Genomic DNA, 23066 nt, shown 5'->3' on the forward strand with positions numbered 1-23066 from the left:
CTGAGCAGGTCTCCCCCAACTGCAGGGGGTACTGACTGATTTCCTGTGATGGGTTTTAGGAGGCTGCCCACACCGTCACGTGGCTTTGAATGCAGTGTGACTCAGGGGACAGACATCTTAAGGGCCGTCACCAACAAGATGCCTTCTGCCGTAGAACCGCTGTCTTAACCTGGATGAACGGAAATTCTTATTCAGTGAAGAAGGAAGTTACTTTGGGTTTGTACCATTCAAATCCTTAAGGATGATTGGCTAATTAGGAGCACAGTGATGTCAATTTGCCTTGTGTCAGGTCTTCAGGAACAGTAAAATAACATAATTAAGCAGTGAACAAAGCAGATCACTTAAGCCACTCTTCACGGCCAATGTATATGATGGCGAAACATACGCATTGGTCTGGAAACCAGCAAATCGTGGTCCATGTTGCAGGAGCCAAATACTGTTTCTAACAAGAAGAGAGAAACTATGTAGATGTGATTTAAATATACTGTTATTTCATCTAGGAAGGCGTTCATAGAGAAATTCCATTAGATAATTAAATAATTCGTTTAAAGGAAACAGGAGTTTTCTTTTTGGGGAAAAAAAGAAAAAAAAAAACCTGAATGGCATTTAAATAAGCAAAGTAAAAAGCCAAATGAAAACTTTCTAGAACTGGAAACCCTAATAAAATTAGAAAATAAAATTTTAAATGGCATTTACCAATTTTGACTCCTCTCTGGACTTGTGGTTACGTGTGCAAAAACACACATAAAAATGTAAAGCTTCAGCTGAAATTCTGTACTCTAAATTGCCCAGTTAATTCTGATTCTGCAAATAGAAGCCCACAGATTGAAGGTACTGATGTTCTTACTCTTTATTGCTAAAGAAAGTTTTACCTTTGTGCTCAAACACCTGTGTGAAGGCAATTGTGAAAACCCCAACCATTTCTGAAAGGCTTGGAAGAGGTTCAAAATCAATTCAAAAAGTCTCTATGCCCTCCTGCTCATCTGCAGGATGGGAAATAATGTCTGGTTTGGCCCAAGCAACTCTGGGCAAAAAAAAACTGCTGGTTTCAGCAACAGGGAGCCCTGGGCTGGGAGGGTATCAACATTAACCTTCCATGAGCTACTGGGGTGAAGTGCCTTCTGCTGCCACCTCCCCCACAGCTCCCAGTGAGGTTCCCAAAATCCAAGCCCATATTCCATCTTCGCTGGTGCTGCAGAGGTGAGGGAAGAGCAAGAACTGAAACAACAAAAGAAGAAAGGGAAGTGAACTGGGTGAAGGTGGAGACGCAGAAGAAAGAAGTGGAGGAGGTGGAGGTCGTGAGAGGATGAGACCAGAGGCTTCTGGAAAGAGGTGAGCAGAGTGCGAAGCCGGAGGCGGGGGAGAGTGGAGGGGAGAAGGGGCGAGGATGTTTACTTGGCTCCAATAGCTACGTGAAAGGACACTGTGTCTAGACCTGGTCTGCCACGAAAGCGTCCATCAGCCAGGTGGTCAGAAGCACTCAAAACCCTGCTCTTAAGAAAACACTGTCCACGTCCCTTCAACAATCCAGGCTTTGCCAGGAGGAAAGCAAGCGGCTGGTGCGGCTTTAGCGCTAAAAAGAGAGCGAGAGAAAAGAAAACCAGGTGCCTCTTGATGTCAGCTCAGTCCCCGTCCGCTCACAAACCCAGGTGAGGGCCAGAGAACGGCAGCTGCCGAGCAAATGTCTCTGCTGCACTGAATGGTCCTTGCACTCGAGGTCTGATTTATAACCGCTGTTTTCTATTATAATTCAAGTACCTTCAGGGCCCTTTCCAAGACTAATAAATGATTACAAAGTGCTGCATTGTATCTCGTACCTTCTTTTCTCCCAAATCAAATCCAATAGTTATGCCTTGGGAATGTGTTCTCCAAGTCAGGGCCAGTGTCTAAACTTGTCCGCTCACGGCCCATAATTAGCTCTCGCTCAGAAATGCAGTGCTGCATATACTGCTTGAAATGACTCCTTCAAAGAAAGACTAAAGAGCCGGGCAGGAGCGGATATGTCACCTCTCTGCCCGGATGATTCATTTTTTTTTTTTTCTTGACCATACCTTTCATTAGGCATCCTAAATCTCAAAATGCAGAACAGGAGAAAAAGCGCTCTGGTGGTGAACCCTGGACTCGACGTTCTCTAGCATAAACGCACATGAGTCCTAGAAATTCCATTAGGGAGTTAAACGTGAATCTCGCTGTACGGACTTTTAAACCTCAAAGATTAACACACTGCACAGGTACTGTGGAATGAGTCCAACGGCATGTGGTTTTCAGGAATTCAGATCGACATCTGCTCTTCAGGCCCTTTCTTGCATAAATTTTGTCTTCAGTGATATTTACCATCCTTTTGAAAAGTGGGTCACGATATTCTCTTGCCACTGGGTGATCAGAAGAACCAAAGAAAATAGTCATTAAGGTGACAAAATGTCCCAAACATCCGTGTCAGTTAAAAGGGAAAAAATAACCCAGACCCTCCTTGTGCCACTTTTCAGGATTCCTGACATCTGTCATAAAACTCCGGCCGTATGTCTCTCCCCTCCATTAAGGAGAGTCATCACATAACCAGCGCTAAGGTCCTGTCAAAAAGAATTATTGACTTATAAGCATATCTTCTCCCACCCTGCTAATGATTTCCACAAATACCCCCACTGATCATCTTCTTTATATGCTTTCCAGAAATTACTGGGAGACCCAGGGGGCCATTTGGGGTCCTGTGCTTAGGGATTTGACAGGTAATGTTAATGAGACGCACATCCATATTTATTTCGGGATTTATTTATTTGGAGTGGAGTGTTCTGGTTGCATGAGCCTTGCTGAACTGGCACCAGACAGGGAAGGGAAGGGGGAGGGGACGGGAGCGCAGCCTGAAGCCCCCCTATAAAGCAGCTCCACGAGCACCGTTTACGGCCTCTTCTACAGGGACTGCATTCCTCTGCCCTCATATTGTCAGGTTGACAAGAGGAGAAAAAAAATTAACCAAAAGCCAAATCAAATAAATGTGCAACTCATAAATTCTGCAGCTAAAAATTTACCCCTGAGGGATCGCAACACTGCACCGTGAAAGGCTTCCCCCTCCTGCCCTCATAAAGGGGGATGATAAGTGAAGCTTCTCTTCTCCGCACCAAGAGGCCCGGTCTAGGAGAACAGCGCCAGGCCGCCCGCTTCCTCCTCCTTGAGTTAACGAATTTATTCCCCTCGTTGGTGGGCGGGCGTCGGGCGCGCTCCTCCGACGTGTCAGCATCACGGGGCCCGCGTTGCTAAGCAACACGTGCCTGGACCGGGCTGGTTGGCGGCGGACCTGCCTCAGGCTTCGGCTCTGGGTGTGGCTGCTCCCGACTCGGGGGCTGCGTGGGAGAGGGGGGACCCACAGAGCATGAACGACCAACGCCTACCAAGCCGCTTGTTTATTTTTTTGACTCTAAGGTTTGGGATGTCCATCGGAGCAAAACTTGTTCTAATGAGCCTCGTTCTTGCTCCCAAGTATTCAACCACAAAACTAAAAGAAACCGGTCTTGGAGAAAGCCAGCCTGCTGCTTTCCACTGACCAAATCTCCCAGAGGCAGCAAGCAAGGTTTTCAAGGTGAAAACATTTATCAAAGCACTTAAAGCGCTTGCCCCTGTGGTGTCTTCAGTGCATGAGTTTTTTCCCTGGACCGTATTTGGCCTGCATTAGTATTGGGGAATATTAGCCAGTTTCACCACAGGCCCCGATGCAGAACTTACATAATAAACACTGGGCAAAATAATAGTTTTTCTTGCCACCCCATTGTCCAGAAGAATTACCTTATTTTGCAAAACTCACAAACCCTCATCTGCAGAGCACCACCTTGTGGCAGGCGAGCTGGGCTTTGTACCCCTACTCCCCAAGCAAGGGTGAGGGGCAGGAAAACCAGAAAGCAACACACAGCACATCCTGCACAACGTGGATTATTTTTTAACCGGAGAGCAGAAGACATAAAAAGCTACCATAGCAATTAAAAATCAAAGAGATGGGCAATTAGTTGACTATGCTTCTAGAGGATTCATCCAAATTCAAATTTGATTAATAGATTAGTACAAAATGTAATGTACGTATATTTGCCAAGCCTTCCATCACAAAGGGAAAATGAAAAAGGAAAATCCAACTTTTTTTATAACCACCAAAAATAGCCACAGTTCAAAATGTGAACAGAGCTTTTTTTCTCGGCCTGCCAAGAAACAGTAATACACTTCTGCCTCCGTTCTCGTGTGTAGTGATAGTTCACACAAGGCATTTATTTGTGACTCATTCTCAACAGGCAAATGTGATTAATGTGAAACATTTCAACGGGTTTCCACTAACCGAAAAAAATGGGGGTTTTGCCACTTCTCTGAGACAAAAGTATGGCGCAGTGGCACCGTGCTACGTCCCTATTAACTGGAACTATGAATTCGATACCTTTGTTTGACGATGAAACTCACATATGTCAAACTGCTTTCTATCGCAAAGGCATTCAACTTAAAAAGTCCTTATTTTGAAATGACGCATTCAGAGCATGGCCGAGGAAATTTTCAACATGCCCTAACCACGACTGCAGTACTTCGTAACCGTGCTTTCAGATGGCAAAAGTAAAGAGTTGCTGCTGTAATGATTTAGGTTAGACTGTAGATTGTAATAAAACTAATCCCTCAGTGATGCAGTAAGGAGCCCGGGAAGGTGACAACAGCTTTTAAGAAACAGAGTATGTTTTTATGTTTTTAAAATAAGAACAAATGAGTCACTGTCAAAAATGTTTCTTGTGAATAATTATTTGCCATCAACACTCTGTTAAATTAGGATTTTCTCCTTCTGCACGGGTGATAAAAGAATTGATTAGCTGTCACTTTTAGGTGCTGAGTGACACCTATCTGAGAGAGAGGGGCCTCTTTTTGCTGTTTTGTTTCATAACTGTAGGCATTTTTGACTAACATTCTATCCTGAGTCTTCCTGGCTTAGTCCCTGAAATTCTGAGCCTGCATTCTAGAAAACACACGCCCAGGAGTTGGCCTCTCCAGAAGGAGACACCCTCAGATCCGCAGTGCCCTTCTCATATCACAGAAGAGAAGGTCAGTAAATCACCGAAAGGTAAAAGCAAAATCTGCAGCAACCGTTCCCACGCCTTCTTCCTCCCGCATCGCAGCACATAAAACTGTGTGTCAAAAGGCCTCGCGTCCCGAGAATTAATCAACAGACGCCTCAAGTACTCTGTGCACCTACTTCTGATGGCGAATTTGGCTTCCCTATGGCAAAGCACTAATTTTTTATCTCAATCAATTGGTACAGTATTCTTTTCCATCAATCACGGGGGGTAGGGAACAGTAAAATCCCACTCTTTTTGTGAGAGTAAAGCAAAATTAAGCCAAAAGGAAAAACAGGTTCCTCCCAGGGAAAGCCTGCTGTAACAATGGCAAACAAAGAGCGCGCGGGAAGGGGGTGGAGGAGAAAGGCAGCAGACACTTCAGAGGACCCGGGGGAAACCGCACAAATAGCTCCGCCAGAGCAGAAGGCATCTCAAAAGCATCAGCAGGCCAGATGCAGCTGAGAGAAAGAGCCAAGAGGAAAGTCAACAAGGCAGCTGGACCAGACAGACCTGACGGGAAGCCTCCGAACGGCTCCCAACGCGACAGGAGGACCACTGCCGTCGGAGGAGACGGGGCTAGCTTCTCTTTCCCCGGAGAGAAGAGAAAGCACAGCCTTTGTGGAGGGGGAAGAAAGGAACCGCAAAAGGCCATCAGACTCTTCAAAGAAGCCCGGAAGAAACTGGAGCGGCCAGGCAGCGGGGTGTGCACAGTGACGAGAGAGGGCAGGGGGCAGAGGGCGGGGTTCACCCCCCACACTCCCAGTGCAGAACCCACAAGTGGGAAGCTCCGGCCACCCCAACAGCTTCCTCTGCAGCCTAGCCTGGTCTTGGGCCAGAGGACGTCACATCTGTCACTTCTGCCCCGCTTCCTGCCCTCTTTATCACACCTGCCACCTTGGCTTGGGGCCCATCAACCTTCCTGAGACGAGGACTGAAGATGCCAGGGCCACAAACCGTGTGCTCCTTTGGGCAGGCTTAAAGGGCCAGGCACCTCTGGGACTGCTCCAAAAATGGAACCAGAAACTCAGCTCCTGCAAGCAACAGGGCAAAGCAAATAAAAGTAGTTTACTGATAGCGCGTGAAGCCAAGGGAAGACAGGTGAAGCTTAAGCTGGGGGAAAAGAGGTTGTATCAGGACTTTTTGTTGGAAAAGATGCCTGATCCAACCACTGCACTGCAGCACGGAACTACCCGTTCATGACAGAGAGGGCAAGCAGAGGGCTCCGGTTGCTAGGCGGGCACAGGGGAATACTCCTCTACCAAGGGTTTTAAAGTTTCCCCCAGGTTTACGTCTGTTCCTCGTACCTGCACAGCACCCTTGTGGAGTGAGGGCTGATGTCCGTTTTACAGCTGAGGCTTGGCCAGGTCAAGGGATGTGCTGGACACCCAGATAGAAAATCACGTGCTAACACAGATGAAAGCCACGGCTGAACACCTCCTCGCCTGACTCCAAGTGCCTCCTTGAACTGTGTTCAGCCAGTGGCTGGGGTCTGAGGTCCTGGGGGACACTAAAAGAAGGGAAGCCCCCGCCTCCCGCCAGAAGCCAAGGCGAGAAAACGAGGATTGCCAGAATTAGCCCCTGAAAGTGCAGGATGCCCAGGTAAATCTGCATCTTGATCAACCACAAAAATGTTTTTAGTATAAGTGTATTCACACAATATGCGGGACACACATGCAAAAAAATACATATATATATTCTTCATCGTTGATCTGAAAGTCAAATTGAACTGGGTTCTTGGTGGTTTATCTGGCCTCCCCATTGAAGGCAAGTTTGAGTTCCTCCGACCCTCCTTCCAACCCAAGAGAGAAAGCCCTGGAACAGGTGAAAAATGCCAGGTGACGTGCCCTTCCCGAGGCCGGCACTGCAGGGCATCTCATCTCTTTTGAAGCACCTTCTCCCATCATCTTGCCGAATCCTTCCTCCAAAACTAGGGCATGGGCGCCATCATCCCCACATCACAGACAAAGGAAACTGTCTCTGAGTTTGAAGCAACTTAGAAAAAGCTGGTGACAGAGCCAGGGCACGAGCCTCGAGTGTGAGTGCAGGGCTTTCTGTTTAGGATGAGAAATTACACCCTGACCAACCTTCAGCCACTGAATGGGGGCAGGGGGTGGGGGGCTCCTTAGTTTCCTTTTCTGGGTATCTTTTTTTTTGTATTAGAGTTGATTTGCAGTATGGTGTTAAATTCTCCTGTACAGAAGAGTGACCCCGTCATACACAGATATACTTTCTTTTTCTCACGTCCAGCCACAACTTCCTTGTCATATCCACCCACACGGAAACATAAGCGTTCAAGGTGGCTGCAGCATCCTCGGTGGGCATGGTCTGTAAAGCGGATCGCCGCAGCAGAAGGCGTGCTCGGATCCCACACAGAGCGCGGGACCCAATGCTCTTTGGAAAGCTCAAAAGCCCAGACAAGAAATAATTTGAAAAAAAAAAAATAACTTCAAATGAGATCGATTCATTGTTCTCATTTTCATGTTCCAGACCTATTAATTTAGCCTCTAAAGTGATCTTTGTCCAGGGTGCATAACTGTAGCAAATGCTCCTGCCATCAAAGCTTTATTTCCTGTAAAAGGCAAAGATAATATGGGCTGGGTATTCTTTTCCTACACATAATTCATTTAAGTCAGAAATGTTCTCAAATGGCTTCTTTTTTTTACCGCTCTCCAAGTTTACGTGCACCCTGATCCACGATGATATAAATTACCTTTGGGAGAAAGGGGGCAAGGCTGCTCCCTCCCATGACACAAACACTGGGATTTCAGGTCCCTGATACTTTTATTTTGCTGCTAATAAAATTGGGTGGTTAAACCTCCATGGTAGAGTATGAATATAACACCAGAGTTAAGCTTTAACACCAGCAAAAACTCTATTAAAATGTTGCCCCAGAGACTGTAAATTTGAATTCTGGCACTGCTGGTCAGGTCGGGCCTGAAAACTAAGAAGAGGAAGTTCTTAAGTCCTGCAGAACAGGCCACACAGAAGGAATTTTTTTTTTTCCTTGAGACTAATTTCCTTATGGAGAAGAAAAATATAAAGAGGTAAGAAAGGCTTCAAGATTCTGAGCTGACTCAGGCGAAGGAATAAGCTGCAGAGAAGCAGGGCACGAGGCTCCGGCTGCACCTGCGCTGGACCCCGGGCAGGTGAGCGCCATGGACGAGGACAGAAGGAAAGAGAAGGAAGATGCACGCCACTCTGCAGTGTGAACTGAAATGCATTTCCCCAGAGGAGCTGCTTTCAGGAAGACGACCAGGAGAAAGCAACCCCGTTAGGGAGAATCGAAGGACGTTCGGCACCGCCCTGACCTGAGGTGTGGCACGCCGGGTCCCAGAACCATGGGCGCCAGCACCTCCTCACCCACTAAATGCAAATCACAACCCATGGTGATTAAGGGGGTCGCAACTTCAAAAAATAGCTGCATTTATTACAATGCTTGGGGAATCCTGGCATGCCCAAGAGAAAGCTGTTTGTGAGAAATAGTCTAGGCTCAGTGTGTGTGGAATTCACGTATTTCCTTTTTTTCTTTTCTTTTTCCTCTTGGCTATCCCCGCTGCATGTGCAAGTTCCTGGGGCCAGGAGTCGAACTGGCACCTCAGCAGCGACCCAAGCCACAACGGTGACGACTCTGGCTTCTTAACTCGAGGCACCGCCAGGGAACTCCAGAATTCACTCACTTATGAATGCTAGACCTTTCCTTTCAAAATAGACTCAGGAGAAAAAGTCAGTTACTTACTTTTATCAGTAACAATGTGTTAAAAACGTTTTGAAGAAATAATATTTGTAAGGCCAACAAAACATCAAGAATTATAAGAATAAGCAAAAAATTAATAGACGAGGCTTGCATTTTATATTGGAAAAGTGATGGCATAAAAATCTGTTCCCACTGGTGAAAATCTTAAGCACCTGCTGGAGCAGACATGAAAACTAACGGTCTGCCTGAGACAAAGGGCAAAGGAGAAGGTGGGTGGTAACTGACAGCCAGGGTATCAAGGTTCCGGCCTCTCAGCGAAGGCGCTGGCAATGTAACGTGCAGAACAACTGCTCAATATACATTTTACTAACGCAATCAAGGAACTTAGCAAAGATGTGTTTAAGAAGAGAGTATTTGAGGATTAGGCCCAGGTTTTAGAAACGACATGGAGGCTAAGCTAACAAATCTATCAGAAATAAGATCAACAACTTAAAATTTAAACCGATCTTGAGCATATATTTGAACTTGGATATGCAGAAATGGTACACAAGTCCCTGAGGTTCACTGATACACTCCAAGGATCAACTGCCCTATAGACAGTGAAATTACTCCGAAAGCCGGGGAATTTATCAAACATGAATTTCAAAGTGGATTCTGGCCTCCAGGAAAAATGGAAGGGCCCATTCACGTGCACACGAAAGAAAGGCTGTCGGCAAGCCCTCTCTACCCACTGTCTTTTTTGGACCACACATTGGCCAAAGGTTTTTAATTCACGTAAACCAGGACACAAAGAGCCGTCTCTCTTTGATAGGCGTAATCTGGGCCCAAGTTGTGCAAAACTATTTAGAAACACGAAAAATGTAAGCGTTCCCCTGACAGGTACGACACAAAGAAATGACCTGCCCCACTTCACGTCTCCTAGTGCATTATTTATAACCGACTCCAATTTAAGAATGTTAACATTAAATAGATTTCACACATGGAGGAAATCCGGACAAACCCATCATATATTATGAATGAAAATTATAACAGCTCTGCAAAATTTGTTAAAGCAGATGGGCAGGAACTGAACGAACACCAAAGCATGCAACAGCCAGTCCTTAGAAATTTAGACAGTATTTAACTCGTAACCTCAATATTTATTTTATTGATCGAAAGAAATGTTAACTTCATCTACTGTTGACAGACAATTTATCAAAAAATGCTTTAAATACGAGAATATTCCATGGCTAAGGTGGCTCGGGAAATTAGTCACTGGCCCTTTTGCCTGAGCTGTCCTCGGGGAGAGGTGGAGCATCGTCTGTGAGGGAAGGAGGGAGGGGAGACGGGCTGGGCCGGGCTGGAGGCAGGCGAGGTGCGAGGGGGGCCGCCCTCCACAGGTAAGGCCACCTGCCCACCTTCTCCTTGCCAAGCAAGGCTGGGATCCGAGCGTGGACTCATCTTTCTGCAGACGGCCCCTCCCAGCACTTGACAGTGTGTCCTCCGGCGCCCAACCTTCACACACTTCGGCCCCTACCCGAGGAAATCGTGCCCCCCCCCTTTCCTTCTGCAACTGCCAGAGCGCTCGATGAACTGAGTCCTCCTAACTGAAAAGCATTGTTTGCCCTCCAATCCCCCAGCTACCCTCCCAAGCCACAAACCCCACGGGTCCCAAACACTCCAACCCCACACCGTTCACACCTAAAGGCTCCGGCGGTAGGAAATCCGCTGACCTCACACCAAAATCCACAGGGCCTGCGTCTCGCGGTGACTTTAAGGTCTCTCCAGATGGCCTCACGCTGTCGCCTTCCTACTACATGCAGATGGGAGAAAAGGAAGGCGACTCTTGAGGCCTCCCTTTCCCGTGTGTGTGTGTGTGTGTGTGTGTGTGTGTGTGAAACACGGTGGTTGTTATGATGCTCTGGAATGTTCCTTGGGCCTGAGAGTCCTGGGGACTGTGTGTTTTTTAATGCTCACGACCATCTCCCTCCGGCACAGGAGTGTACGAAGTAGCACCCCCTTTTCAAGGATGGGGGGATTTAAACCTGAGGTTTACACGCATCAGCAGCAGATGCAGCATCCCGCGTCACTGGGCCTGCTGCTGGACGGCCCGCCCATGCCGAGCTGTCGATGGTGGCTGCGGTCCTTTCACGAGCAGCCCGGCTGCTTTGCGTCACGACTGGACATCCTTCTCCACTCCCATTGCCATGAGAGTTTCAGATGGAGCCCTTTGGAGGGGCATCTGGACCTAGCGGAACTGTGGGTATTTGGCAGCGATGGGCAGGAGCCTGAGGCCCTGCTGCATCTTCAGGACCAGGGCTCCCGTCCCCAAGGCCAGCACAGAGCTAGACTGTCCTTGCCCAGCCAGACCACATCGGCCACCCCTGCCCAGGACCAGCCACACTTTGCAAATCCACCTTCTCCCCAGCAGCACCTCTAGAAGAAGAGAGATGGTTTGGGTTCCCTCACAATCTATGTTGGGGCACAAGAGCAAGACCCTTCTGCCCTTTGCCCAGAAATAAGGGAGTCTGGCCCTCCCCTTGCCATCCCCCTCCTGCACCCCGAAAAGCCACATTCTCCGCCCCTCTCCCCAGCAGGACCAAGCCGTGTTGTTAACTTGGGTCTGGCTACTCCTCCCAGGGCCTGTGCATCACACCTGCATGCCCAGGAAGCCAGACGAGGCAGTACTGCTTCCAGACCCAGAGGGAGTGGGCACCCTGGCCCTCGGCAGCCCTCCCCTAACGCCGGCTTCGGTCTGCTGGGGCTGCCCTAACAGGTGGAACCCCAGGTTGGTTTCCCCTGAGGCCTTTCTCCATGGCTTGCAGGCAGCCGCCTTCCCCCTGTGTCCTCACAGGGTCCTCCCTCCGTGTCTGCGTCCTGACCCCTCTTCTTACCAACACCATCCTCCTGGATTGGTCACATGGAGCAGGGCACCCATGGGACCTCTTTTACCTATGTCATTGCTCTAAAGGCCCCATCTCCAAACACAGTCACTTTGGGAGATGGAGGGACCATGGCGGGACCAGCAGGACTTACCATGTAACCGGGGAGGGGGCGGAGGGGACGGGACACAGTCCAGCCCCAAGCACACACCGACCTGGCTTCCTACTCCCTTTCTAGAGGCTCGCTCATGCTACAGAGTGTTCATTACCGAACTGGCTTCTCTTGATTGGAAATAGCCTCTGCCCAGCAAGGACAGGCGATGATGCCACAGCCAGAAGAGGAATTCGAGGGGGTTCTTCCCAGACAAATGGGGGCACCCTGGTGTGGCACATTTCACAGCACGAAGCCCTCTCGCAAGCGCTGGAGTAGCTGGTCCTCCCACCCACTTGCCGAGGGAAGCTGGGGAGGTATTAATCAATGAATACAGATTAATTTATGAGATGACGAGATGCAGAGCAAGTTGCCCAAGGTCACACGGCTAATTACGGCCCAGTCTTGAGACGCCAAGAACACACTCCTTCCACCGCCCCTCGCGGTCCCCTGTGCAATAAAGGGACGCCTGGAATACGATTTCACAGCAGTTCCCTCCAGTTAAAATGCGTTTATCATCTTGCATAAGTTATGACCCCAACCTTCCCACAAGAAGATCGTATCACAATAAAAAACACACATCGTGCAGGTGGCTAACATGATTTATTAAATTTTCTCAATTTCGTGTATGAGGAAGTTCCTCCACACGGGAAGATTTTCTGAATATTGAAAACATATGTACATAGGACAAAGCTCAGGGAAGAAAATAAGGGTTATTATAATACATCACACATAATAAATGTTTTTTTAACAAAGTCTGCATGAACTTTCCACATTAATCAAAAGTGAATGCTGCATGATTCTGTATAATTAACCAGGAAGTCATATTACAAGTGATAAATATCACAGACAATAAAGCGACGTGAACGAATATTGACCTTAAATGCTCATTAATAATGCAAGGTTTTTGATGGTCCACAAAGCAATTATGACTTAGTTAATTGAAGGGTCAAGTTTCCCACAGATTAATAATTGGGCGTACAGTGCCCTGTTCACCAGAGGTTTAATAAATGCTGCAACGGGCCCCTGTAGCTCCCTTAATATCTGAATCAGAACCTCCGTCCTTTGAATTCCTGAGGTGCATGTGCAAGCGAGGGACTCAACAAAAGGAAAAGCAGTCCTTATTGAGAGAGGGCCCCTGAGACTGCTCGGCTATCGCTACAACAAGACGTGCTTAAGACTGAGGACAAACACTCGAACCCTGGCTCTGAGAGCCAGGGGCCATTTCGGCCACATCCAGGGAGCAGCTGGACCGACCGCAAGCCAGTACCCGTTCACCCCTGGACCCAGCTTCCGGCCGGCCTCACCAGGGTCCAGGGCCTCTGGGATGGACACTGCCCCCCAAAGTGGTGAATCTGAGACAAGCAGGAAAAAGTACAACGGCACCTAAAAAACGTACAAAATTACTTTGCATTTACAAGGCACAGGAAAGACGAGAACAGTAACGTACCCTTGCAAGTCGAAATGTTCCATCTCCTTCTCTGTGCCTTTTTTGGATGACAAGTTCCCAGGCGACCCAAACAAATTCCAAACACCGCTATTCCCACAGCAGCTTCACCTTCACGCGGTAGCAAGGAGGCCCCTCCACCCGGAGGACCCCGTGCCAGCTGTCCTGCTTCAGGCAGACGACACGCCAGAGAAGCTGCATCTGCCAGCCGGAGCCCTCCTGAGCCTAGAGCTCCTCCTTTCCCTCAACGCCCCCTGTACCCCCATCCACTTCTCAGAGCTCAGCTGAACTACAGCCTGGTCCAAAATCCCAGCAGCCTTTTCTTCTGACTCCAATAGCAGCTAACATCACGCAGTTACCTCAGGTCGTGGGCATGGGTCTCAGCCTCCTTCTTCCTCCCTGTACACTGAGAGCTGCTGCGGGGCTGGAGCTGGGGGACCCTCACTGTCTTCCACTCGCCCCATCCTGGTGCCCTGCCCACAGTTACACGTGCAGACGTGCTTGCCGTCTGGAGGCGCAGGTGGGGAATGAGGCGGCCCCCGCTTCCTCTAGAGCCGAGTGTGGACTGCAGACGAATGGGGGCCTCCCAGCCCGTGAGGGGCAGGAACAGCTGCGAACGGGGGACGTGAGAGCCATGGCACAGGCGGGCTCCCACAGGGAGAACCCAGGGGGGCAGAGGATGCCCACCTTGATGGGCCAGGGACAGCTTGGGACTTCAGAGGATAGTACAGAACTGGAAACAACCTCAGTGTCCAGCAGCAGGGGATCAGTTTCACGGCTACGGCACACACACTCAATGAAATGTTACAAAGTCATGTTCAAGCATCAGCACCCGCGGTATGAACTCAGCTGTGTGAGACAGACGTGTGGACAGAGGACAGAGATGCAAACGTGCGAAGAGTGGGTGCGAACCGGTGTTGGGGTCACAGGTGATTTTTTTCTTTTATGGTTTCTGCTTCTCTAAACATTCCAAATTTCCCAGTGTACGTGGGTCAGGGGCGGGAGAGGGATGGGATCCCTAACTGGTGGGATTTGCCCTTGGCTCTGTCTTGGCCACAGGAACCACTATAAAGATGCAAGGGACACTTGTGCTCGGAGCCAAAGTGCATTTGGCTGCCAAGGACCCAGAGGAGAGGACACGCAGGGACCTTCCCCAGCCCTGCACGATTTGGAGCGGCCCTGCCTAGAGCACGTGAAAGACAGAGGCACTTCATAGAAGGCAGAGCAAAGTGCCGGCAAAGGCCCGCTGGGCTCCTCCCTCCACTGCGCTGCTCCTGCTCCAGCCTGCTGTCCTTACCCAGAGGCCAAACCCAGGCCAGAGGTCCCGTGATGAGTCCCAGAGCCCAAACCCAGGCCAGAGGCCCCGTGATGAGTTCCAGGGCCTCCTTTCCTCTCCCCCTCCTCTCGAAGGCATCACATTCCTCTCACCAGAGGCAAAGCTGAGCCAAGAGCCCAGGCCAGGAGGTGTCCCTTTCATGGTTCCTGCTCCCACACTTGGGAACTTCAGGTCCGTCAAGCTGGAGTTGGAAGCAGTGACCCAGAGACGAAAATTCCTTATCCCACGTCCAACCCCAGGGGCTGGCCAATCCCCCTTCCTTACAGTTTCTATGAAAAGAACCTGCTGCGAATTTTCACTCTGCCCTCACCGCGCACTAATGAGATCTCGCTTCCTAGGGACACATCTGTGCCTCTGGGGGCCCGGCGACATCGCCCCCTCTGAAAAGCTGGCAGCACTTTGCAGAAGCCTTCATGGGGCAGAAGAGGCCAGGGCGACGCTGGGGGTGCGAACCCGGACCCCGCCTCTGGGGGCGCAAAGCACTCCTGTGCCCATCAGCAGCGTCAGACGTCAAGCCCAAACCAAAGCAGAATAAATGGCATCCTGGCAGCACTATAGTTTATGTGTTGTTTTTATTTCCTTTACTTGTCTTTCAGTGTAAACAGTCCATGTTGTTCTAAGGGGTCAGTTTTATGTGCCGGAGCACCGCCAAACTATTTAGGTTTAAAATGACACTACTGTTTAAGACCCAGTAATTTTCAGAACCCGTGATTTACTGCGGCGGCGCTCCACGAGACTCATGACATACCTCCGAGAAGAACCAGTCAAAGTGTTAAATAAACATGAAGGCTGTGCCTTGTTTTCTTTCCAAAAGTGCAAACACTGTTACTCTAATGATTAAATGCTACTTAACACACAACCAAGTGACTATTTCACAGTTGCTTCTTTCCCGTGGCTTCATTTTATGTATTAATTATTTTGTGTTCAGACAAAGACTTTAATTAGGAGTCATAAAGGGTTTCTGAAGAGTGAATAAGCAGTTCCATCCACATTAAACCGATAATAAACAGACATTTCTAAAACAAGGAGCTGCCCATGTGAAAGCCTTAACCAAGCCTGAATCTATTAACCACTAACTAAACTTGGCCTCATAAAATATTGTTTGGGGATGTTGCATGACAGTAAAAATGATTCAGATTGCCTTTTGGTCCTTAAAGAGGAAATAAATTAATTGAATTTTGGTGGAAATTAAAGGTTGAAACTTGCCTTTGAATGTGAAAAATCCAACCACTATTATCTTAAGCTCCTACCACTGATTATTAAAAATGGTTTGATTCTTTGAAATGACAGTACAAAAGCAAAAAAGAAAAAAAATGTAAATTAACAGCTTTTTAAGGACAAGAGGCAAATAGATGTGCATTTGATGACAGTGAATCTGGAAAACGAGGAAACAGGGAAGGTTAATTCTGTCCATTACGCTAAAACTCCACTCTCCGCTTCTGACACAGGAACCACGTCATCCACGAGGTCCCTGCAATGAAGGTTGTGAGAGGCGACGCATCACTCCAGAAAGGGCTGCTCTTAGCACCCTGCATTCAAAAGGTTCTATCTGAAACACCTCAGCAGCTTGCCCTCCCCAGATGCTCCTTCGAGATGCCCGGCACCCGTGCTGCTGCCCACAGTGCTGCGAGGGCCCAGGAGCAGATGTGCATTTGCCTGTGTTTTCAGCTCTGTTTTGCACACTCACGTTAAGCCTAGGGCCGACTAGTTTTCCATTTTGTGTCTCCTGCTCTTTTCAGCTCCACACGTTCTTATACGGGATCTCACCCTCACACAGTGCGTGTCCTGGGTCTCCAGTGCCAGGCATATGGGCTGCCCGTCTCGTCACATGACCCTGCAGTGATTCTTTCTAGGCTCCAAACTCCACTTCAGTTTGTCTGGCCTTCCTGTGCGTTCACAGCTCGAACTTTCGCTTGGTAACACCCTCCCCATGGCCCCACCCCTATTCACTGCAGAGTCCACACTGACCCCCAGTGTGTCTGTGCGGCCAGGCCACACTCTTACAAAGCCCTCGCTGGGGGAGGTCTTGCCTTATCAACCTGTCCAGCCCAGCCCTGCACAGAGTTGGCACCAAAAAAAAATGTGTAAGATGAATGGGAGGGGAAGGAAGGGATGAGATGCCTTGGCCTCTGGCATCTGGCAGGACGCTGGCCGAAGGCAGAGCAGGGGAAGGGCCCGGCTTCCAGCTTTCCCCCAGGAGTGGCTCCTGTCAGCCTCACTCATGTCCACAGGCCACCTGGTCCTGGGTGTGCTTCCTAATGCACAGTTACTTCTTTACACAGGTGTCCACCCCCGACCCTGCCACGTGGGGCCGACACTGATGGAGGCAAATCTCAGCCACAGGGGAGCCACAGTGCAACGGGCATTAAAGTGACCGATGGCCAAAAGGAACTGGCTGGAGCCCCTGACCAATTGAGGGATCTGAGGTCTGTGGGGAAGGCCACCCCCCTCAGCCGTCGTCACCTGAGAACCCAGCCCGTGAGGCGCAGGACAAGAGGAGGCTGGACAGCCCCTCCCCCCGAGGAGCTGGAACGGTGAGGACCATGGGGCACAGGCTCAGGGATGCTGGGCCAGCCTCGAGCAGGCAGAGAGCTAGGCCGGGGGCTGCCCCCTCCGTCTCCGAGCGGCCTGCGCGACATCCAGGAGCAGCCTGTCCATCATGTCATCACCCTCCATCTCGTCTTTAATGATAGGTGCTCTGAGCGACTTTGTTCCCGCTGCAAGACTCCCTGAGGGGCTGTAGGGCAGGGATGGGGACCGGGCAGGGAGGAGGGAGGACCAGAGGCGTCCCAGCCGGGGAATGCTCCTAAGCCAGACTGCCCTCGAGGCGTGGGCCACCTTCCTGCTGTAGGGGGGTGCGGGGACCAGGCAGTCCACCCGCCCCACCCTCCAGGGGGTGTCCTCAGAGTCAAGGGTCAAGCCCTGGCTCGGCGTCCCCTCTTCTCCTCCTAGCGGTGCACTTCTGGTGCCACGCATGACTGTCCCACTGGGTACCCCTCCCCCTCCCATACCCCACCCACCCACTGCCCACCCAGGGCCCCTGGTGCTTCAACCCCCAAGGCCCCCGGGATGCAGACTTCAGCCAGAGAGGAAGGAGCATTTTCCCCGAAGCGCTTGGGTGGGCACGGCCTGTGCCTGGCCGAGCACAGAGCCCCAGGGGCCCCAGCCCTCAGGAGGCTGGGCCACAACACGCCTCTGTGTGCACGTTTCATTATGATGAACCCAACAGAGAACAGAGCAGTGGTGACCAGCGGGAAAGGGGAGGGCAGGATGGGGGTAGGGGAGGAAGAGACACAAGCTTCTATGTGTAAAATAAACAAGCTACAAAGGAACAGCACACAGCACCGGGAAGCTAGCCAGTGTTTCACTAAGGACTCTACATGGATTAAAAGCTACAGAAATGCTGGGTCCCTCTGTTGTACGCCTGAGACTAATCTAACACTGTACACCAACTGGACCTCAATAAAAATAAATAAAACAAAATAGAGTACTTGAGCAGACGTTTTAACGACGACGACATGCTGGTGGCCAGCAAGACCATGATGGCTACATCGCCAATCATCAGGGACACACAACTCAAAACCGCAGCGAGACACCACCCACACCTGCTCAACAAGTGAGAAATGCCGGTAGATGCCGAGGAAAGGCCCGCCGGTGCCCCGCTGGCTGGAACGTAACCTGGCGGCCCCAGGGAAGCAAGATGGAGGTTCCTCGGAAAATTAAAATTAAACTACCATGTGATCCACCAGTCCCACCTCTGGGTACACGGCCTAAGGAGAAGAAATCACTCTCAAAGGGATTTCTGCATTCCTCTGTCCATCGCAGTGTCCTACACAACAGCCAAGACAAGGAGACACACGTCCGTCAACAGATGCCTGGACAGAGGCTGGGAGGGGCTGCATGCAGCGCAATGGAAAACTGCTCAGCCCGCGACAAGGGAAACCTTGCCTTTGCCACAACCGGGAACTGGAGGGTGTTGTGCTAAGTGGAGGCAGCCAGACACGGGACACACACAGTGTGTGCTACACGACATCAGTAATATGCGGAACCTCTAAAAGAAAGAAAGGCCCATTTCATAGAAACAGACCAGAATGGTGGTTGCCTGGGCTGGAGGAAAGAGGAAATGGGGTTAAAAAAAAAAAGGAGATAAATCTACACACCATGATGCTAGGACAACCACGGCTTCACAGGCCCAGTCACCAAGGATGTGAGCAGAACGGTGACACAGACAATGACACTGACCTACGATGAGGGGTCCCTTCCTATCAGGAAGGGATTCTGGTCACAGGTTCTTCCCGTGGAAGAGAATGTCCAAGGAGGCCCTGATAAGGACCACTACACTTATCAGACGGGCACAGGAGGCCACGGTAGGTGACGAAACCCCAGAATGTCACTTAAATACAAAAGACAGGCTTATTGGGAGAAAGCTCTGGACGGAGCATGAAAAGTCGAGGTCTCAATCTCAGAACAGCTGCTTCCGTGTCTGTGCCTAAAACAAGCTACTGAACCTCCGGCCGTCCTGCGAGCACCATCGGGACTCCAGCGATGACGTGGGAGGGGACATCGCAGTCCTAAGTCACCCATGTTTCTTTCCTCAAACTCTCAGCGCAGATCACCTGCTGATAACATTGCTTTGTGGGAGTTCCCACGGAGGCTCAGCAGGCTGCAAACCCAACTACTGCCCATGAGGATGCGGCTCCGGGCCTTGCTCAGTGGCTTAAGGATCCGGCATAGTTGTGGCTGCGGCGTAGGCCAGCAGCTGCAGCTGCACCTCCAATTCGACCCTAGCCTGAGAACTTCCATATGCTGCAGGTGAGGCCCTAAGAAGCAAAACCCAAAACAAAACAAAGAAAGCCGCTGCTTTGCATACCTCTGACCCACCACTGTTTGCAGGAACACATCCTACAGAAACAGCCCCACAAGAGCTCCCCGAGAAGAAGCGTAAATGCCCCTGGCAGCAGCCGTACAGAGGTGCAAGCCTCGAAATAACCTATGTGTCCGTCAGAAGGGGACTGGAAAAGAGCAAAACGCATTCTGCATCCGAGCTGTGGGTTCTCCGCGGCCTCAGGAGGGGGAGCCGTGGGGAAGAATGTCTGAGGGAAGGGGGAACGCAGTTTGTAGAGTAAACTCCTATTTGCTCAGAAAGACAAAGAGAGACGGCAGCCAATCACACAGTGAACAAACACTGACTTCTCATTTTCCACCTTTTGTGTTGTAGGAACCTTCCCTGCAAGATGTAAAGCCAAAAGAAAATTCCCTGCAGTCAAAGCAAAAATCTCTGCCCCTGTCCTCACTGAACAGACAGAGACCAGACGCAGTGCAGGGAATTTCGTGGCGATGTACTGAGGTGAGCGGGGAGAGAGAGCCCGCGTGAGAATCCGCACAGCAAAAGCCGGGTCAGGACGCGGCTGCGCTCCCGTGGAGACAGGAGACGTGGCGAATCGAACCTTGCTGTGCTCTCCGTGTCCGTGAGATGTCTCGGGCTGTGGCTAGGCCCCCGAGACATCCAGCACACACGAGAATTCAAAGGCGCCAAGTGTGCTACAGGCCTAACTAGGAACGCGGGATGGAGACCAAGCAAAGACGCACAATACGAGGGTGAAGACAGTCAGAAACTGTCAGCTGCCAAGTGTTCGCACTTAGAATTTCATCTCCAGTTGGGTGAAAATGCCCACGGATCCCAGAGCACTGGAATGAAACTCCATGTGGTCCCGTTTTTATGGGTAAGTCTGAAACCAGGTGCTTCTGGAGAGAGAGTTCCCACAGGCCTGCCCTCCTGCCGCTCCCCTGATGCTCAGAATGTTTTCCTAAAATGAAATTACAAACATGAATCTCTTATATGCAAGCAAACTTTCGTACCAAGTATGCCAATTACAGGCTTGTCATTTTCCCTCTGTAAACCCCAATTTTTAGCCATAAAAAATGTGCTTATGATACAACATTTTGAGCTAAAAGAATCAGTCGGGGGTTTTTTGGGGGAGGGAGGGTGGGCAGGCAGGGAGGGACTTGCAAATGTTGCCTTAACTTTCTTAAGGGAAAACAATCATACAGAAGTTAACCATCTCTGGTTTTGAGCAGAATTCAGTGACTCTCTACTCTTGGATCAATTCTCATTTTTTTTTTTTTTTTTAGTGCTCAGTCATAAGATAATCTTTTCCAATATTATGGGCAGGGGTTCTCCGGGAAATGAAGAGAGGGAGAGTGGGTGCACAGGGAGGGAGGCAGGGTTTTATGGAGGAAGCAAACGAAAAGGCGGGCATGCAGCGATCTCATGCTAGAGAGCACGGCCGCTGAGAAGTCTCTCCCTCCCGCTGGACGCCTTCCCTCCGCACCTGCTTTCCGACGCTGGGCGTGGAGGGCGATGGGTAAACAGCGGGCTCTGAAAGCAGCCGTGGCAGCGGCTGGCATCAGGAGTATTAAGCCGTCGCATTCTCAGCTTTCTTCAGTGGAGGGCTCTTTGGTGTGGCTTAATAAAGCCATACCTTTCCCTAGCAGCCGCCGCCTCTAGCTTTGACACATTGGAAGATAGCAGATCTACAGGGACATGCAGAATAAGAGCCGGAAGACACTGGGTTACAGTTCATGAGAATTTGCAATTTAAGTACATGATGACGGAAACTGGGATGGAGACGCGTCGGGAAATGTATCTTTCAGCCGCCGCATCTACAAGGAGGTTAATGAAGTCACCAGCGTTCTGCAGAGAGGAGTGTAAAACACCGCGGTGGAGTGACCTCTTCTCGGGGTTACGCCACTCACGACCCGCGCCATCCTCGGAGGAGGAGCGGCTCTGCCAGGCTCCCCAGGCACCGGCTCCAAGGCGCTCGGCCCGGCCTGAGGAGGAGGAGGAGGAGGAGGACTGGGCAGAGCGCGCCCTTCCCTGGGCCCACAGTCGATGGGCGCTGCCCGGGCCCTGTACGCAGCCCGCGGCCATCTCAGCAGCGGTGGGTGGCCCGTCTGGGAGCCGGGGTTGAACAGGAGGCGCCCGCCAGCCCTGGGCGCCTCCACCAGGAGGGCCAAGGGGAGGCCCGAGCACCTCCCACGGGTGGTCACTGACCGGGGAGCCCGCCTCCCCCAGGTCCTGAGCCTTTCCTTTCAGCCCCAAGGAAGACAACAACCCCCACTGCCAACCAGGGCCCACCCAGACTGATAAACACCCCAGAATTCAATTCCGAATTCAATACCCATAGCCCTAGGGTGTAGGCTGCACTCGGAGTTTCTGTTTCAAATTAAACCACATACTTAGCATACGTCTTCATGGGCTGCACCTGGAACAACGGAGGTGCGACTGCATTTCCTGAGTGGTACCCACACCTCTGCCCTGGAAGGATGTGGGCAACCCCCTAAAACGTGTCTAAACACTCCCCAGTTTAATGTGCCCCAATTCCTGCTCTCCGGGGTCTCGGCTAATCCCTGTGAGCCCAGGACAAGGGAAGCAGAGCTCTTCTCAAAAGGCTTTACATCCTGAAAGGGGGGGAGGGGGAGTTCCCACAGCGGCACAGTGGTTTAAGGATGTAGTGTTGCCACAGCTGCAGTGTAGGTGGCAGCTGTGGCTCACATTCAATCCCTGGCCCTGGGATCTTCCATATGCTGTGGGTGCAGCCAAAAAAAATTAAAAATAAAAAATGGGGCAGGGGGTTGAAATGTAAAATTGTTGAGACTCAACAACCCTTCCTGGAGCCCCGCCGAGCAGAGGGATTTGCTGATATGACACGAGTGGCCAGACAGCAGGTGGGAAGGGGAATCGGTGCATACAGAGAGGGCCCGTCCAGGCTGCACACAGGCCCCACAATGCTGCACTTGCTAATCACCCCACAAGAAGGCTCCTGCTCCTTCCAACCCAATGTGCCCGAGACAGCGGAAAGAAACCTCCAGCTCACAGGAGACAGGAGCCACTCGACGGGAAGACAGGACTTGTGCAAGCCCCCAAAGGGGCCCCTTGGCCTCCGGTCCTGAATCCCAGTCCTCCAGCTTCCACTGGGCTTTGCCATTAAATACAGTCTCTGCTCCTTCCCTCCAACTGCCCCATCGTCCAACAGCAATTCCATGCACCTTTCCAGCTAAGCAAATAAAAGCCCTCGCCTGGTGGGAAGCACCTCAGCTTACAAGCCACTCTGCCACACCAGCCACTGGCAGGGGAAGGTGGGGCAGGTCACTGAACCGCCCCGGGGCCTGCCTCTTCTCACCTGCAAACAGGATGATACTGCCCACCAGACACAAGGTGCAGGTGCTCCCGGCACAAAGCAGATGCTTGGGAGGTGGTGACAAAGAGTCTACATGAGCAGAACCAGGGAGGGGTCAGTATTAACATACTCAACAATCTCCTTCTTTTAGAAAAGTATCTCATACCCCCGCTTCTTGAGGCTAGAGATGTGTCTGCAGGCAACAGCCAAAATACAAGGGAGGGAGGAAAGAAAAGAGAGGGATACAAAAAAATAGCACTGCAAAGCCACAAAAGCACAAATCCTCCCACTCAAGAAAGCCCATCCCAGAATCCCAACACGCTCA

The 23066-nt window shown here is 50.7% G+C and overlaps 1 long non-coding RNA gene across 4 annotated transcripts in view; it reads right to left on the bottom strand.

Moving 5' to 3' along the window:
* Positions 1-23066, bottom strand: part of LOC102164652 (uncharacterized) — a 51825-nt gene that overhangs the window by 15624 nt on the left and 13135 nt on the right. The window contains exon 2 of one of the 4 annotated variants that reach the window (XR_014827685.1): positions 2052-2372. The exons of 1 other annotated variant lie outside the window; for it this stretch is intronic. This is a non-coding gene — a long non-coding RNA (uncharacterized LOC102164652). Of the gene's footprint in view, positions 1-2051; positions 2373-10446; positions 10587-23066 lie in introns of those variants that run through there. 2 more of the 4 variants (XR_014827686.1, XR_014827687.1) reach the window with 2 other exon arrangements.

Source organism: Sus scrofa, chromosome 14, assembly GCF_054392235.1.
Source record: "Sus scrofa isolate SSC_HxYL_T2T_F1_AM1 chromosome 14, Sscrofa_HxYL_maternal_Yorkshire_Landrace_v2.0, whole genome shotgun sequence".
NCBI classification, from domain to species: Eukaryota; Metazoa; Chordata; class Mammalia; order Artiodactyla; family Suidae; genus Sus; species Sus scrofa.